The sequence below is a fragment of the Caretta caretta genome, chromosome 8 (assembly GCF_965140235.1).
Source record: "Caretta caretta isolate rCarCar2 chromosome 8, rCarCar1.hap1, whole genome shotgun sequence".
NCBI lineage: Eukaryota > Metazoa > Chordata > Testudines > Cheloniidae > Caretta > Caretta caretta.
In genome coordinates, this window is record NC_134213.1 from 31,770,180 (window position 1) to 31,789,940 (window position 19,761).

A 19,761-nucleotide genomic window follows, 5' to 3' on the forward strand; every position below is an offset into this window, starting at 1 on the left:
CTTTTCTAAAGATCAAAATGCCAGGGCTGTACGTAAAAACTGAGCATGTGATTACTGTTGCATATGCAAGCAGTGCTCTAGAGGTAGATGCCTATCTGGATCTCTACATGCACAAAATTTAGATGCAGAATTGCAGTATGTGCGTATTTAATATACCACACAGTCATGCTTCGCTTCGTGATATTTTGAAAATTAGGCCTTCAGAGAATTTAGACAAGTAATAAGAAACAGATTGATACAGAATGAAACGAGTTCTACACACAATCAGCATAGTGCAGACAGCAGTAACACCAGCCTTCCCTTCCAATGTGCCTGAGTCTTAATCTTGGAAAGTCATGCTGAGTTGACACTTTCAGGAAGAGTGCTTTAGTGGCAACAGTGTTGGAAATATTCTTTTTTATGTTGACACCTTATTGTCCAGTAGGTCTTGAGTTAAGTCTGACAATTCTTTCCACATAGGCCACAGAAAAGCCACCAGCTACTAATCATTTTTTGTTTCCATTGATTTTGGTCAGAGTTGAGCTAATGGACAATGGCATTGCAGCAGTGTAAATCAGAGCAGAGTTCAGCAAAATCAATTTTTTCTTGTAATGCTTTTATCTAACTCCCAGTGTGATGCTATAACTTAAAGGATGAATGTGAGACTTGGAAATATAAGCAGGGAGATATTAAGTAGGAGCAAGAAGGTGGTTTTACTTCTATACACAGCTTCACTGAGACTATTTCTGGATTACTGTGTCTAGTTTAGTTGTCCAAAAAGATGTTGAAAAAATTGGTTCAGAAAAAAGCTTTAAACAATGAGGTCTAGAAAACATGCCTTCTAGTGAGAGACTAAAGAAGCTCAAACTACCGGTATTTAGTTTATCCAAGGTGACTTGATTATGACTTAGAGGTGACTTGATTATGGTCTTCAAGTATCTACATGGAGAGGAGATTTCTGATGGTAAACTACTCTTTTTAATATAGCAGAAAAAGTCATAACATGCTTCATAAAGTAACAATCCAGTGTGTTGGAAGCTGAAGTTATACAATTTGGACGAGCAATAAGGTGCAAATCTTTAAAAGTGAGGGTAAAACCATTAGAAGAAACTTACTTAGAAAAGTAGTTGTCAAGGTTCCTTCCCCACTCTGAACTCTAGGGTACAGAAGTGGGGACCTGCACGAAAGACCCCCTAAGCTTATTCTTACCAGCTTAGGTTAAAACTTCCCCAAGGTACAAACTTTTACCTTTTGCCCTTGGACCTTATGCTGCCACCACCAAGCGTGTTAAACAAAGAACAGGGGAAGTGCCCACTTGGAGATGTCTTCCCCCCCCCCAAATATCCCCCCAAGCCCTACACCCCCTTTCCTGGGGAAGGCTTGATAAAAATCCTCACAAATTTGCATAGGTGTACACTGACCCAAACCCTTGGATCTTAAGAACAATGAAAAAGCAATCAGGTTCTTAGAAGAAGAATTTTAATTAAAGAAAAAGTAAAAGAATCACCTCTGTAATCAGGATGGTGAATACCTTACAAGGTAATTAGATTCAAAACAGAGATTCCCTCTAGGCAAAACCTTAAGTTACAAAAAGACACAAAAACAGGAATATTCATTCCATTCAGCACAGCTATTTTACCAGTCATTTAAACAAAACAGAAATCTAACGCATATCTAGCTAGATTACTTACTAAGTTCTAAGATTCCCTTCCTTTTCTGTTCCCAACAAAGCATCACACAGACAGACAGGACCCTTTGTCCGTCCCCCCCCCCCCCCCGCCAGCTTTGAAAGTATCTTGTCTCCTCATGGTCATTTTGGTCAGGTGCCAGTGAGGTTATCTTAGCTTCTTAAACCTTTACAGGTAAAAGGGTTTTTCCTCTGGCCAGGAAGGATTTAAAGGTGGTTAGCCTTCCCTTTATATTTATGACAGTAGTGGATTCTCCACTATTTACTACTTCATATTAAGATTGGATATCTTTCTTAAATACATGGTATAGCTCAAATGGAAGTTAAGGGCTTGATGCAGAAAAACACTGGGTGAGGTTTTTGGCTGGTGTTATGCAGGAGGTCAGAGTAGATAATCACAGTGGTCTCCACTAGCTTTAAAACTGACGAATCTTCATTTCTTGTTGTCCTTTCTCTTCATCGCAATCTCATCATGTCCACAGACTAATGCACTCAGGCTGATTTTAGTTTGAAGCATAGATTCCAAGGCCAGAAGGGCCCATTGTGATCATCTAGTCTGATTTCTTGTATAACACAGGCTATAGAATTCCCAAAAATTATTTCTAGGGCAGATCTTTTAGGGGGGAAAAATCAATCCATACGTGAAGGCATTTCACTGCAAAAGCAATGGCAAAACTTGTATACTTCCCAGACAAAATACTGCTAGAGTGAAAAACCAAGGTTCCACTAAGTGTAGCAGGGAAGAGATACTCATAGCATTTGACTGTGTAGCATCAGACTGCTCTGGCCATGGTTAAAGTTGACACCTTAGACTTGAACCATGCTGATGCTCCAGTTCCATTTGTTAAAGGCTCCCTGTCCCCTCTTGCTCACATGTCTATGGTTGTTACACGCACATACATGTACGGACGGGCACACACACATACATTTTTCTATCTCGATAGTACTGTATCTAAGTACAAGTAGGCATGGGAGACAGTATTGGCACAAACAAAAAACAAATCAATATAGGAGAGCTGGAACATGTGACGGGATCAGAGATTCATGTCTGATAAACATTCCAAAGTTGGGATGCTTCTCTGAGACTTTATGGGGACTATGCACATGGGCAGACTGCGGTATCTGTGTGGAGCCCCACTGACTTCAGTAGTGCTCCTGGCAGGCACAGCCAGATCAAGCTTTTGTCAAATCTGATCTGAACCTTTTTGGGTCTCAAGAATTGGACTGAAAATCTAATGAGATTTTTGTAAGCAACTGCCTCTGAGCTGGCTAGAAATACTACATGAGGTCATTCCTGAGGCTTGCTGACACTTTTACTTCTGGTCCTGGCTGTAACTTCGTAGTGTGGAGGCAGCAAAAATAACCAAACAGTGGGAAGAAGAGTTGTCCAAACTTTCCTGAACTTCCAGTGTTAATTTTGGGTTCAGCTCAAGACTCTTACCAAAACTTCAGCTCAATTCTTGTTTTATCCCTGTTAATTTATCCCCTTCTCTCTGGAACAGAAAATGGGAGAAACTGGATGAGCTTTGATTGTTGTGAATTTTTCTAAAAAGATGACAACTCCAGCTGGAATGAGAAAAAACATAAGCCCTTAAGCTGTTGAGGGATCTGAATTTAGAAGTCACCAGCTCCAGAACCCTAATTAGTTAACTGTCTAGTAAAAGAGAATTAAGTTAAAGATTGTATGGGGAATTATTTTCACTACACTGCCATGCTTGGAAGTTTAAAAGCTCTTCAAAGAGAAAAGTGATGGAAGAGAGAAAGTGTGGGTGTTTAAATCAAAACTAGAGGAAGTGTAAACATTAGCATGAAGGGATTTGTGAAATATAAATAATGATATGATTAACTGGTCTATAAGACCTACCTGGCCAAAGGAGGAAGTGGCAGAGATGGGGAAAATAGTAATGCAAAAAACTTGCTTTGCCAATATTAACAGCTTTTTCCAGAGGGCAAACACGCAAAGCTTAGAGTGTACTGCCTTTCATCCAAATGCTGACTTCCCATTGTAACCAGTGGGAATTCCCTGTTCCTGTCAAAGGTGCTATGTGGCTCAGAAAACTAAGCTAAGCTAAGTTGAATGTGGCCTGATTCTGTAGGATGCTGAGTGTATTAATCTTTAACTCTCTTTAGTGCCCATATATTAGTTATAATTACATCAATAATACAGGGGAGGTGGGCATTTTAGCTAACACTTATTTGCATTTTCTTTTGATCCCTTAGCACTTAAATGAGCTGGTTGAACTATTCCTTTTGGATTTTATGCATTAGGAATGGGGCTGCTCATATAGTGTGTCAGTCTATCTGAAGCTAATCTTTACTTTTGATTTTTATTTGTGTTTGCTGAGTTGTTCTGTGGAATAACTTTCAGCTCAGTGGTTGCCTGCCAAGTATTGCTTTCATTACTTGTGGTGTGTGGTTGATCACTTGTCACATGGCATTGGTTCTGCTCACCTGCAGGGTGACTGAAACTTTTTAAGCAGAAAAATAATTAATATCTGATTTGAATTTTCATGTGAACAAAACATACTTGTGGTTAAAATGACTTCAACGTTTGTGATTCATGAACGTTTTGATGTAGAAAATTATTATGACTCCATGAGTCACAGTGAACCAGAGCTGGCACTATTATCTGCAAATATATACACACTTTGGTATTCCTATTATATGGTCAGCTTTAGCATGTCTGTTATGCCAACTCCATCTCTTAACACTTACCTCATTTTATTTTACAGGCGATCATAATCTCACACTTGTTGATGTATATATTGCACCATCATACGCACGATTTACATTTCACCTGGTTTAAAAGGAAGCACAAGAGGAAGTGCTGAGTAACTAACTTCTTTTGTTTTTCTTTTGTCTATGATACTAAGGCCTTGTTCTGCTTGGATTTTTGGGGGGTGTGGGTGGGGGAGTATAAGTGATGGCAAAATTTTCCAGTGTAGTGAGTCTTAGGGAGGAGTTCATTGCTGAGTGAGATATATTGTATGCCTTGTCTTGGGCCTGATCAAGTGACCTAGTATACTATACATTATCATAAAATAGCATGGAGTGGGGGTTGTTAGTCCTGGCTGAAGTACATAACTAGTGTCTAAGAACCAACATAAATGCAATGGGTGTTCCACAGATAGCAAACTAAGTCAAGTATCTCTTGCTGTATTATAAAGAGAATAGTACTCAGAAGTAAAGAAATGGTTCAAGTTGATAAGAACTGCCCATTCGTCCAAGCTGACCCTCCTAAAGAATTGTTTTTATACTGAACTGTAGGAACAGCTAATGTCTGTGTGGCAAAGCCTTTTTAGTAAGTTTCAGAGTAGCAGCCGTGTTAAATCTTAATTCACAAAAAGAAAAGGAGTACTTGTGGCACCTTAGAGACTAACCAATTTATTTGAGCATAAGCTTTCATGAGAAGTCAGCTGTAGCTCACGAAAGCTTATGCTCAAATAAATGTGTTAGTCTCTAAGGTGCCACAAGTCCTCCTTTTCTTTTTAGTAAGTGTTGCAGTTTATTTACGGGAATTCTCCTAATGCCTCTGAAGAGTCAGTGAGCTGTGAAATGAGAACAGTTGTTCATGTAAAGTTATTAGCTTTCCACCTCCTAAATGAAACACATTAATAGACCGGATAAAGAAAAGGAAAATCTATGGCAGTTGTCCAAGGAACATTCAGGCAACTTGAAAATGATCACTTAGTTGCAGGGGGGGGGGAAAGAGAGACCTTATGCACAGGCATGTCTAGATCAACTGTAGTAGACCAACTGTAGTATTTTTAACCCAGACACGTCATGTTAATAATCTAAATAAGTGAGTTGGCTTTCAGAGTTGTTGAGCACATAATTTCCCTGGGTTCTATGCGGTGTTCTGCACTTCTGAAAATTGAGGCACATATTTATGTGCATAAATATAGATTCAGGTGTTTATCACTCAGGGCCCAAGTTTGGACATTTTGGCTCCAATGTTTTGATGATCGTTCATGTAAAGGTAAGATAAAGTAACATCATCACTACAAAGTTATGTGTAGATATTGTACTTAGAAGAATGATATTCTCTCACTAAGAATTCACTTCTGTGTGACAGGGGTGCTAGAACAATTCTTATAGTCAGGGTGCTGAGAGTCACTTAACCGAACTGTAAACCCTGCATATAATGGAAACCACTTTAAGCCAGGGGGTGCGGTAGCACCCCTACTTCCAGAACCTATGCCGTGTGAGCTTCTAAAATTTTCTGTAGTAAAACAGTTGAAGGTACTCATTTTCTTTTAGGATCATACATCACACCTCAAATCACAAATGAAATGCACACTGGAACATGTACTGGGGTCTGACTCCTCTTTTTGTTTGTACATCAGCATTTTATTGCCCATGGCCTTCAGTAGCATTACTCCTCATTACACTAGTGAGAAGAGAATCAGGCCCTCTATATACTACTAGTAATACCTAGCTCTTTTAGTACTTCTCACCTGTAGATCTCAAAGCATTTTACAAAGAAAGTCAGTATCACCATATTACAAGTGGGAACCTGGGGACAGGCACAGAGAGGTGAAGTGTCTTGCCCAAGGTCACTCCTCAAGCCAGTGGCAGATCCAGAAATAGAACCCAGGTTTCCTGAGTTTCTGTACTGCTTTGTCTACTTTGTGGGGAGGCAATTGCTCTTTGAGCTCATGGGCCTGTCTGGATTGGTGCTTTGTGGCTTTCACCATGATACCTACTGGTAGCTAGGCCTGGGTATTGTCAAAACCTTGGCACAATATGTTCTTTCCCATCCCCAAATGGCACAAATTTCATATTACCAGCTGCCCTGACAGTAAAGTTTTAACACAATGACAGGAATAAAGATAATGTTGCTTTGGTTTGAAAGTAGCAGTGTATCTTAGGCATACAACACGCATTTAAATATATCAGAATGCATCAACTAAGCTGAAGGGTATATGCTGAACTTTTACTGATGTTGGTGAGAGTTTTGTACAAAGACTGAGGGCAGTGAAAGACTTCAAATAAGCAAAATGCTACAAAGAACTACAGTGTTCATATGACTTCAGTTTTTCACACACACAGCTACTGGGATATAACTTGCTGAATACAAAATTCAGCAAAGCACTCTAGGGACTTTAGTGTGCAGCTGTAAGGTTCACACAGACACTTAGTGCATTACAGGATAGTGCTGGGTAAATTTAGACCCCAGTTTGCCGTGAACTAAGTGTTGTGTAGACAAACCCTAAGACTGTGTTTGCTTCTATGGTTTTTGGTTTGTTTTTGTGTTGGGATTATGATCAGTTTACTCCAAAGAGGAGAAGAACTCGTTATGGACTGATTCATTACAACTCCGCCTTCGGTGCAGAAACAGTATGAATGTGTGGTTCTATTTTCTGCCTGCTAAAAAAATTGTTCCACCTCACCTTTCAGAAAGGAAAGGTTTAGAACTGTTTGTGTTATGAGGCAAATAGGAATCCGTGATTTACCTTGTCTATTGCTTCCTATGTCACCAACAGTTGGTCTCCATGAAACGCTCCGGTGCTACAGGAATTTCCATTTGAACCCTCTGAGTTCAAATGGAATTGATGACCTTGTGTGATGTTGGAGGAGGTACTGCTGAAAGTGGCCTCTTTTGGATGAGAAATAAAACCACAGTCCTGACAATCTGCGATCATTAAAGACTTCATGGTGGGACTTCAGCTCCCAGACTACTGCCCTGGGCAACACAGCATGGAGTGGAGGTGACCAGCCCTATGTGGAGAAAGAACTGGTTTGGGACTATTTAGAAAAGTTGGACAAGCACAAGTCCATGGGGCCGGATGTGCTGCATCCGAGAGTGCTAAAGGAGTTGGTGGATGTGATTGCAGAGCCATTGGCCATTAGCTTTGAAAACTCATGGCGATCGGGGGAGGTCCTGGACGACTGGAAAAAGGCTAATGTAGTGCCCATCTTTAAAAAAGGGAAGAAGGAGGAACAGGGGAACTACAGGCCAGTCAGCCTAATCTCAGTCCCTGGAAAAATCATGGAGCAGGTCCTCAAGGAATCAATTCCGAAGCACTTAGAGGAGAGCAAAGTGATCAGGAACAGTCAGCATGGATTCACCAAGGGCAAGTCATGCCTGACTAATCTAATTGCCTTCTATGATGAGATAACTGGCTCTGTGGACGAGGGGAAAGCCATGGACATGTTGTTCCTTGACTTTAGCAAAGCTTTTGAAATGCTCTCCCACAGTATTCTTGCCAGCAAGTTAAAGAAGTATGGGCTGGATGAATGGACTATAAGGTGGATAGAAAGCTGGCTAGATTGTCAGGCTCAACGGGTAGTGATCAATGGCTCCATGTCTAGTTGGCAGCCGCTAACTAGTTGGCAGGGTCAGTCCTGGGGCCGGTTTTGTTCAATATCTTCATTAATGATCTGGAGGATGGTGTGGATTGCACCCTCAGCAAGTTTGCAGATGACACTAAACTGGGAGGAGAGGTAGATAAGATGGAGGGTAGGGATAAGATACAGAGGGACCTAGACAAATTGGAGGATTGGGCCAAAAGAAATCTGAGGTTCAACAAGGACAAGTGCAGAATCCTGCACTTAGGATGGAAGAATCCCATGCACCACTACAGACTAGGGACCGAATGGCTTGGCAGCAGTTCTGCAGAAAAGGACCTAGGGGTTACAGTGGACGAGAAGCTGGATATGAGTCAACAGTGTGCCCTTGTTGCCAAGAAGGCCAATGGCATTTTGGGATGTATATGTAGGGGCATTGCCAGCAGATCAAGGGATGTGATCGTTCCCCTCTATTCGACATTGGTGAGGCCTCATCTGGAGTACTGTGTCCAGTTTTGGGCCCCACACTACAAGAAGGATGTGAAAAAATTGGAAAATGTCCAGCAGAGGGCAACAAAAATGATTAGGGGACTGGAGCACATGATTTATGAGGAGAGGCTGAGGGAACTGGGATTGTTTAATCTTCAGAAGAGAAGAATGAGGGGGGATTTGATAGCTGCTTTCAACTACCTGAAAGAGGGTTCCAAAAAGGATGGATCTAGACTGTTCTCAGTAGTAGCAGACGACAGAACGAGGAGTAATGGTCTCAAGTTGCAGTGGGGGAGGTTTAGGTTGGATATTAGGAAAAACTTTTTCACTAGGAGGGTGGTGAAGCACTGGAATGTGTTACCTAAGGAGGTGGTGGAATCTCCTTCCTTTTGAAGTTTTTAAGGTCAGGCTTGACAAAGCCCTGGCTGGGATGATTTAGTTGCAGATTGGTCCTGCTTTGAGCAGGGGGTTGGACTAGATGACCTTCTGAGGTCCCTCCCAACCCTGATAGTCTATGATTCTATGACTTGCAAGAGGACATAAGGTGTTATCTCCAATATTCTGTGTAAACTGTTATCATATTGACAATTCTATATTGACCCTACTGTTTCAAATCAGATGTAGCATTAATCTGCCCTTCCTTTTCTAAACTGTAGTCTATCTGGGGTTGGCCCAGCACAGCATATGCATTATTTCTTTTCTTTATGAATAGCTTTAATTTTGAAATAACATTAGAAACTGGGTGGAGAGGGGCTGGGGGTGAGTAGTGTTGCTGTGTGCTGTTAAATAGCTGCTGTATTCAATTCCAGAAGTGTCATAACATTATGTTGGTGGGTGAGTTGTCGGGCTTCATTCACGTATGTATGTGTCGATTCCGTAATCCTGGACCTGATTTTTCATTTTTTATTATTTTATGGGCCTCTCACCTTGTCACCCACATTTTTGAAGACACTAATAAGAAGGTGTATATTTATGCCATCTTTTTTGTTGTGTTGGTACACCGCCTAGCACAGTGGAGTTCTGATCAATGACTGGACCTTCCAGGCACTAACACAATAGAAATAATAAATAATAGTAATCGGGCTTTTACTGCAATGTTTTAGCTAGAGGGGAAGGATGGGTCTTTCAGATACAGCATTTTATCAGAAGGTCTGAGTTCTATTCCTGACTCAGTTACAAACTTCCCAGGTAATCTTGTGCTCATAACTTAATTTCTCTCTGGCTCAGTTCCTCATCTGTAAAATGGGGGTGATAATTCCCTTTCCTCATAGAGTGTTTGTGAGGACAGATCCATTAACCAAATATAATATGTTAATGTGAGTTTCTCAGATGATTTGGTGAACAGCTCCACAACACAGCCAATAAATAACGGCTTTGCTTTCACATACTGGGCAGCTAAACAGGTAAGTGCTATAAAATGTGTTTGCAAAAATGCAAGCAGAAAACAGAGGGCCAATGTGAGACTCTTTGGGAAATCATTACTTCTAGAAGTAATAGAATATGATGATAGTAATGTTATTTCTGATCAATGGAGTAGACTCACTTTCCTTTGGTTTATGTAACAGAAAAGATTAGAGCATTATAAATATAAGTTAGCTTGATGCCTCTTCGGTTAAATACAAATTGCATACCATGTTTCAAAGTTGCTACAACAAAGTGTGTTGCACACAGGGAAAAACATCATCTAATTCTCCAGGAAAATTCTAGTCTGGGGTGGCCTTTGTTCCTAATCCAGTGCCAAGTTCCTCCGAGACGAGGGCTGAAAACATTGACAAAATATAGTATAGGGCACTCTTTGTTCTGCTGGTTCAGTAGATCAAAGGCCACAATGTTTTTTATTCTCTGTCTTTCATCAGCGACTTAAATTATTGAAAGAAATTAAAAGGATATCCTTTTTTCTTTTAAAAGTTCCTTTTTTCACACAAGTTAATGAAATTGTATGATTGTCATCCATAAATAATAACATTGATCTTGCATTCCCTGGAGCAATAAATTGACTTTCAATGTGAAACCTCATTGTACAGGCTTTTTAATTGCCTTATTACACACATCTCACAAAGTTAATAAGATTTCTTTGAGCTGTCTCTTCACCACTGGGAGTTGGGATCCACTATAAAGATAACATTGCCCAAAAAGTTAACTGCAGAGTTCTTTTGGAGCTAATGACAGAACTTCCAATGTGACTGCAAACTGGAATGCCCTTGATGAAACAGGCAACGAAAGTAATTCATTTCACTCCTGTGTGGAAGGCCAAATAAGGCCTAAGACAACAATTATACCATGTGTTGAGGCTGCAGGTGGGGACCACCAGTAAGCAGTCATGTCTTTTACTCCCTCACTCCCACATCCCATTGAGTGGGTCCCTGTGTCAGTCCACATAGGGCAGTGATGGGTGGCAGCCCAGGAAGAAGACTTGTCCTACACATTTATGCCGATCCACTGGCTCTAAGTCACAATGAAAAGGATGCAGAGGGACAGTGGCTGCTTTTATTCAAGGCCATAAGATAGAGAACTAACCATTGTCTTAGGCTACTGGTAATAGAAAAGAGGGCCAGTCACCTATAAGACACTGATCCAAGTCCACTCCCGGTTGGCACTGACCAAAGACGGCATTTTGGTTTAATTCCAAGGATGGTGTCTTTGTTACATGATTGTGCAGTGCCTAGCATCATAAGGCCCTGATCGCTAGGTGCTGCTATAGTACAAATAATAATTCCTGTTCCTAGTAGAAACCTGTTTGTATTACAAAAAAGCAGAACAATTGATAATAGCTGACCATCCTTGCTGGCTGCCTTGGTGAAGAGGACAAGGATCAATAGTGGCTGGGCACAGACTTGAACCATCTCACCATAGAGCTAGGTCCTCCAAGCAAGTTTTCAGCACATTGGTGGAGCTTCTGTCTACTGGAAGCATCAAGACAACAGTCCATCCTCAGCACTCAAGCAAACACTATGGCAGTGTCTGCGGAGCAAGTATACAGTACTGTCCAGTGGACTTTGATCATGGAGGAGGCATGGTCTGTTGTCTAGATAGCATGTCCAAATCCAACACTCTGGGACTATATTTGCCGTTGACATTAGCCTATGCTGCTCTTTCTAAGGCATGAGAAAATTGAACCCAGCAAGTTGCCCCTCCCCCACACCTGCAGCCTGCCATGAGCCATCTTGCCTTCAAACTGAAGGATGCCTGTTGTCCCAGATGTGTAAACAAAACTGCTCTGCTCATTACTCCCACCCCTGTATTTCCCCCTCAAATAAGGGCAGGATTTTGTCCTTGTGTTCCAAGGAAAGGTTTCCTGTCTTAGTTATCCATGTCAGCCTGCGCACATAAATAAATCTCCGAGGTTGGGGAAAAGACACTGTAAAAGCACTATTAAATGTTGGTGCCTACAAGGGAAACATCAGAATTCCTTCAAATTCCCTGACTTGGATATTGGATCAAATAATAATTGCTCTGAAAAATATACATAAAATGAACTTTTAGGTTTCCTTGCTTAGTTATCTCTTCTGTGAACCTTACTCCTAGTAACACTGTTGAAAATATCATTTGCTTGTTAATAGTTGGATAGTTTTAGATGTTCACCTATATTTAGTTCCTGTTGCAGAAGGAAGCATGTCAACATCCTTGTGCAGAACTCTCATGGATATCAGTAGGAGCTGGGTGCCCATGCATGGAGTGAGTGCAGAATACTCCATAGAGAGCTTCCCCGTAGAGAGGAAACATTTTGTTCTGTATTTAATTTCGTTATCCCTGTATAATAATGTAAAACAATGGTGAAGGTGAGGTTTCAGTGGTTTTGCTCAGTGTTTGCGCTCAGTGTTTAAAGGAGCCTTTTGCTGGTAAGCAGAATGAAAAGATGCTTAATTCAGGAAAAATATTTGTCATTCTCCCAATTTAAAATGTGGAAGAATGAAAGGTTGACCTGAAATGAATTTTGTTTGAAATTTTTGGTGAAACAAAATAACAAATTTCATTTCATGTCAACCAAACTGTTTTAGCTGACCAGGAACAAAATCTTTCTTTCTAGTTTTGAGGTTTTAAAGAGTTTTTTAAAAAACAATTGAATGAAATTGAGGAAAATTCCAAAAGAAACCATTTTGATATTTCAGAACAAGAAATCAGATCTTTGGTGTACAAGATTTTAATCTTTCTGCAAAGCAGTTCCCAGTGCAAAGCTCTTTCTCAGTGAGGGTGAAAGCCATTCTGATTACAGCACGATGATTCATTTACTTACTGCTTCTTTGTCTCAAATGGGGTAAAAAGGCACATTTCCCTGATTCCTGCAGACACACGTACATACAACTTTAATGGGAAAGGACTGGTGAGAAACAGAGAGGCTGGGAAAGTTCTGCAAGTCAAGCCTTTTAAAAACAAAATCTGAAAAAAATTCCAAAGTAGAGCCTGCAGGAATCTGGCCCGTTAATCTAGACTCAGTTTCTTTAAACATCAGCAGCCCTTTTAAGTAATGTCATATATTTTTATGTTCAGAAAAAGAATCTGCCTGCCAACTGTGGGTCAAAAGCCTTACTCGTGAAAAATGTATGGTTAAAATTAATCTGATTTTGTTTTCAATATTGCACTGTCTGTAGTGCATGTTGGAGCTTAAGAGAGAAATTCTGGCAGCGTTTCTGCCTTAGTTGTTTTGTTTGCTTTTCCAGCTCCCAACTTCCATGGCTTCAGCTCCATATTAGTGAAATTTATTGGCAGTAATGGATGGTCTCTACCTCCATAATGCAGCATCTCTAGAGTTCAGCACTCCCCTCCCCTCCCCCCAATGGTCTTAAAAATATATTTCTGCCTGTAACAGGGCAGGACTCACTCCTGCAGCACCTCCTGCCGGTCTCTCAGGGAATTAGCTCTTCCAGCCTCCAGAGCGCCCTCTGCAGGCCGGTGTCCCTCTTGCCTCGGTGGCTACCGCCCAGTCACCATCTAGCCCCTATTCACTGGGGCAGACTGCAGGATATAAGCTACTCATCACAGGCAAGGGGGGGGGGGGTTCAGACCTGTTGCCTCTGCCTACCCATGGGCTGCCCCCTGCAACCCCAGTACCCTTTTTGGCCTTCCACTAGGCCTGCAGGGTTTCCAGGCCAGAGCTCCCCAGCTCCTCTGGCCTTCCCCCAGCTCTGCTTCACTCCAGGTACCTTCTCAAGCTCCCCAGCAGCCAGATCCATCTCCCTCCACCGATGGAGGAGACTCTTTTGGCTTCTGGCCCACTGTCCTCTAATAAGGGCCAGCTTGGTCCTGATTAAGCTGACCACAGTTGTGGCTGCTTTCCTTCATCAGCCCAGCTTCTCTCATTCACAGCCCTCTCCCAGGGCTGATTTCAAGCCCTTCAGGGCACAAGTGGGTGACCACCCTGCTACACTGCCTCACTCTCAGAGATGCTGACCATCTGCAACACTCATTGACTCCCAATGGGAGTGATAGATACCACTTACAATTGGATTGTGTCTCTCCTGTTTATTCCCTGGTTTTCCATATTAGAATATTTTCACCTTTGCATGGGCTGAATATTTTTTAACAAATTTTGGAGTTTGTGCATGGGCCTTCTCTAACTGGGTCACTCAATGTGAGGCTCGTATGAGAGAATAGCTCATCCAGCTCCTCTCCTATTCACTCACCAGAGCTTGGACTTATGTGATGCTGATATTGCAGAGTAAATGAGGATGAAGAAAGTTTACATTGCTGACATGCTGGACCATATCAGGGATTAAAGAAGTATGGGCTGGATGAATGCACTATAAGGTGGGTAGAAAGTTGGCTAGATTGTCGGGCTCAACGGGTAGTGATCAATGGCTCCATGTCTAGTTGGCAGCCGGTGTCAAGTGGAGTGCCCCAGGGGTCGGTCCTGGGGCTGGTTTTGTTCAATATCTTCATAAATGATCTGGAGGATGGTGTGGATTGCACTCTCAGCAAATTTGCGGATGATACTAAACTGGGAGGAGTGGTAGATACGTTGGAGGGCAGGGATAGGATACAGAAGGACCTAGACAAATTGGAGGATTAGGCCAAAAGAAATCTGATGAGGTTCAATAAGGATAAGTGCAGGGTCCTGCACTTAGGACGGAAGAACCCAATGCACAGCTACAGACTAGGGACCGAATGGCTAGGCAGCAGTTCTGCGGAAAAGGACCTAGGGGTGACAGTGGACGAGAAGCTGGATATGAGTCAGCAGTGTGCCCTTGTTGCCAAGAAGGCCAATGGCATTTTGGGGTGTATAAGTAGGGGCATAGCGAGCAGATCGAGGGACGTGATCGTCCCCCTCTATTCGACATTGGTGAGGCCTCATCTGGAGTACTGTGTCCAGTTTTGGGCCCCACGCTACAAGAAGGATGTGGATAAATTGGAAAGAGTCCAGCGAAGGACAACAAAAATGATTAGGGGTCTGGAACACATGACTTATGAGGAGAGGCTGAGGGAACTGGGATTGTTTAATCTGCAGAAGAGAAGAATGAGGGGGGATTTGATAGCTGCTTTCAACTACCTGAAAGGTGGTTCCAGAGAGGATGGTTCTAGACTATTCTCAGTGGTAGAAGAGGACAGGACAAGGAGTAATGGTCTCAAGTTGCAGTGGGGGAGGTTTAGGTTGGATATTAGGAAAAACTTTTTCACTAGGAGGGTGGTGAAACACTGGAATGCGTTACCTAGGGAGGTGGTAGAATCTCCTTCCTTAGAAGTTTTTAAGGTCAGGCTTGACAAAGCCCTGGCTGGCATGATTTAATTGGGGATTGGTCCTGCTTTTGAGCAGGGGGGTTGGACTGGATGACCTCTTGAGGTCCCTTCCAACCCTGATATTCTATGATTCTATGATTCTATGATTAAATTGGCCCACGGATTATTGTCCTTCAAAAATCAAAGGCTCTTTCTTTTTGGCAGCAATTTAGGCTTTGGAAGAGAAATGTGGGCATCTTTATAAGGGCTATAACAAAATACTTGAAATGAGCCTATCATAAAAGGGGGAAATCCACATGCTGAGCTCATTTACTTGGAGATTGGCCTACTGATTCAAAAATTTAGGGTTTTTGAAATCTGAACCTAGTTCTGCACTTGAATTTTGTATTTTTTATAATGGGGATTACTCAAAATAACAGATTTGCAGACTGTTGAATTTGAGTGTTTCTAATCTGAAACATGTACATTTGAGCTTTATGTATAACTTTAACATGCTAATGGGAGATGAGGAAAAATACTCAAATGGTGGTGCAAAAACTCCAAATGCTCTTAATAGCTGCCACAATGTTAATCTTAAAAATCTTTTTACGGAGTCAATAGGTTTATGGGAAAAATGCAAATACTGACGAGATTCTTGATAATATCATATATACTGAAACTGTACTACTAACCATGCAAATGATACCAACATTTTTAATCCCACTGCTGCATGGTATTAATAATTGCTGTTCATTTTTCTTCACCTTTGCTGGCATCTGAGAGAGACTTTCCAAGGAGATGCTATCCTATGGCTTTCAGAATTACAAAATCTAATTTGAGACACTTCCTGCTTCTAAGGAATTTTTGATGAGCAAAAGAACTGGAATAAGACCATTTGGGTTTAGGTGTATTTGTCAGTGTCCTTACAGTACATATTGCTAAGCTGCACCTGCTATCCTATGCTAGTGTCTTCAAGCAAGTGGAGAAGAAAGATCAACTACAATTTGTGGAGAGAGATGTGGGTGCAAAATTCAATAGTGATAACAAAGGATCAGGCAGGAACTAGAAAAAGCCCAGCTGTGTGGGTGAATGGAATAATCAACTGTAATACATTGCATACAATGAATTGTATTCTAGTATCTTCAGGGCAAGTGCACAGAGTGCTTAGTGATGGCCAATAGAGAGCTGGCTGGTCACATGGTGCTGGCTCTACTGCCTTGCTCCCAGCTGCTAAGTTGCATTAACTACGATTAAAAACATATTAATATTTTCCAAATATTACTTTGCCACCTGAGCAAGTGCTGTAGTGCTCGCCAAGATGCCAGGTGATTGTGAATGGATGGAGAAGTGCTAAGGGATTCTTGCACCTGGGGTCACTCTGTTAAAAACATTGAGAACCTCCCACATGTGCCTATCCTATTCCTATCCCCATGCTAGTACAATGACACTTACTTCACCTGTTTTCAGATGCAGCGGTGCTTCTAATGAGAGAGACAGTTACTGTATAATTGTGGAAGAACATCTCTCAATCTTCTTATTTGGGGAATAGAGGGGAGTGTTGCATACTAAGTCTAATAAGCATGTTTACAAACTGCCTCATTTTGTTAAAGATTCAGCGAAATGCTCTTTCATAAACCCAGTTATCAACTGGAAGAATCTAAAATATGCTGACGTTTTTTTAAAAAAACAATCTGAACACTGCAAGCGGTGAAGGAAGAACATGAGATTTGTGGGTGTCTATCAAAAGGAAATAATATCAAGAGGATAAGCTTTCCTTTGAGAGCTCCCCAAGACTTGTTCAAGCAAGGATAACCTTCCACTGAAATATTCTTTAAGATGCTTTACTTGTTACTTGTTTGCTCTATTGCTGATAACTAGGGTGCTTCTTCTATAGTATTGATTTCTTTTTTTCAAATGTGTTCACTGTACCATTCTCAAATTCTAAGTGCACTGCAAAATTTAGCTGTCTTAATAAAATATTAAAATATGTGCTGTTAGACATGAAAAGATATTAAATAAGGCTAACACAAATTCTGTATCCAATTACCTTGAAAAGTGTGAAATGTGTGGGGAAAGAGGCCTTGGCATCATCTCTCTGATCCTTCTCATGTCACTTTTTTGAAGTGCAGGTAGGACTAATCAGATATCTAAGACAACACCTTTTCTTCTTTGTTTTTCTGCCTGTCTTGTATTTCTATATATTCTCTATCCTGTTGCAATTTCTTTGCTCTGCTGATTAGGCCTGAACTGGAGTATTGTGTCCAGTTCTAGGTACTACATTTCAGGAAAGATGTGAACAAATTGGAGAAAGTCCACAGAAGAGCAACAGAAATGATTAAACGTGTAGAAAAAATGACCTCTGAGGGAAGATTGAAAAAAAAAATTGGGTTTGTTTAGTCTAGAGAAGAGAAGACTGAGAGGGGACATAAGTTTTCAAGTACATAAAAGGAGGAGGGAGACAAGCAGCAATGGGCTTAAATTGTAGCAAGGGAGGTTTAGGTTGGACATTAGGAAAAGCTTTCTCACTGTCAGGATAGTTAAGCACTGGAACAAATTGCCCAGTGAGATTTTGGAATCTCCATCATAAGAACAGCCATATTGGGTCAGACCAAAGGTCCATCTAGCCTGGTATCCTGTCTTCCGACAGTGGCCAATGTCAGGTCCCCTAGAGGGAAAGAACAGAGCAGGTAATCATTAAGTGATCCATCCCATTGCCCAAACCCAGCTTCTGGCAAACAGAGGCTAGGGATACCATCCCTGTCCATCCTGGCTAATAGCCATTGATGGACCTGTCTTCCATGAACTTATCTAGTTCTTTTCTGAACCCTGTTATAGACAACCCTGTTATAGTCATCACTGGAGATTTTTAAGAGCAGATTAGACAAACACCTGTCAGGGATGGTCTAGTTAATACTTAGTCCTGCCATGAGTGCAGGGAACTGGACTAGATGACCTTTTGAGGTCCTTTCCAGTCCTATGAATATCTTTGAATATCATATAGCTGCCTTAATGTAATTTGGCAAGAAAATCTTAGCAAGCTCCAAACAATATTTTAAAAATTGTTTAAGACTTGTTACTGGAATTTTCTTCACATTATTCAGTTTGAGTTCTGAGTGCTGCATATAGATTGCAAGTATCAGCTGGGAGAAAACCTCTTGCCAGGTCAAAAAGGATCCGTTGTTCCACAGAGTGTTGTGTGTATCACTGTATGTCCATCTTACTGTTGGTATCATCTTACCATGTGTACTTTATGTACACTGCCCTTTGGGGCCATTGAAGTACACTGTCCATAGAGAGAGAGAGAGTGTGTGGTGAACTCAACACTGAACAAGCAAGGCTGAAAGCCACGATTCAGGAAACTGTTTACCATGCTCTTCTATCCAATACTATTCAGTAAAACACTTAAGCATATCCTTAAGCATGCTCTTGACTTTAAGTTCCAATGACTTTAGACCTTTTAAGCTAAGCAAGTGTCTGCTGAATAGGGATTATTTGCTGCACATTGGATTGCCACTCCAACCTTACCCATACCTGGTGAATTTCTTTCTATTTTCTCTTCCCTTTTATTTGGAACAAAGATGAATTATTCAGTCTTTAATTTACCAAAATTTTCCATGAAGCTGATACTGAGTTAAGAATCATAGCATTTGGCTTACAGGCTTTAGGGAGGTAGAGGAATCACAGACTGATCATCACAAATGGCCCTTCTTGTATGTGATCTCAGCAGAGACCAGACATCCAACGGATCAGGGAGAACGTGTTTCCTTCTTCAATCCCGTGCAGATGATCCTTTCCAAAACAGGATTGATGCACACTACAGGGACAATGTGTGGGAAGACTATCCTGCTGCCTTTGCCAGTGCTAGGGAGAAGCAGAGAATGGCAGGTTTTCCCACACACAAGCAGTTGTACTAATTTCAGTCAGAGACACACACAATAAACAGTGAGCAAGTCTGGTGTGAGTGTATTTCCTGTGTAGCAGGTGGGGCAGGGTGAAATTTTTAGTCCAGTGGTAGTTCTGAAAAATTGAAGAAAAAATTTGGTTTGGGTCAAACCGAATCTGAAAATGTTTGGAATGTTCAGTGAATTGCAAAAAGTCCATTTTGGGTTTGTGCCAGAGCGGAGATTCAAACCTGTAACTCTCACATCCCGGTTGAGTGCCCTAATCACTGGGCTAAAGTTTAAAGGCATCTGGGATGGGGGGGGGGCAGCAACAGCATGTCCACCATCACTTTCCTCCTCCTCTGGCCATTTTGTGACTGTCCAAAACTATTCATATCAAATTCACAGTCTCAAGTCAACCCAAAGGGCATTTGTTTGTCAAATAAAATATTTCTAGTAGCAGGTTCTGTCTGATCACAAAGTGGCATCTGCCTCTGCATCCGAGACAGGGAATCGTTTCCCCATGTAAGAGTGCAGTACCCAGAAAACAAGTCATAACAGATATCAGCTGTCACAATCGTAGGGTTGCTAGGTGTCCGGTTTTTGACTGGAATGCCCTGTCGAAAAGGGACCCTGGCGGCTCCGGTCAGCACCTCCGCCTCGGCTGTTAAAAGTCCGGTCAGCCGTGTCGCGGTGCTAAGGCAGGCTAGTCCCTACCTGTCCTGCTGTGCCCCGGAAGCGGCCAGTAGGTCCGGATCCTAGGTGAGGGAGGTCAGGGGGGCT

The 19,761-nt window shown here is 41.7% G+C and overlaps 2 protein-coding genes across 2 annotated transcripts in view; one reads left to right on the plus strand and one right to left on the minus strand.

Moving 5' to 3' along the window:
* Positions 1–19,761, plus strand: part of KCNIP1 (potassium voltage-gated channel interacting protein 1) — an 803,899-nt gene that overhangs the window by 84,081 nt on the left and 700,057 nt on the right. The window lies entirely within an intron of this gene.
* The window catches only part of LOC142068388 (uncharacterized), a 798,233-nt gene that overhangs the window by 47,745 nt on the left and 730,727 nt on the right, over positions 1–19,761 (minus strand). The window lies entirely within an intron of this gene.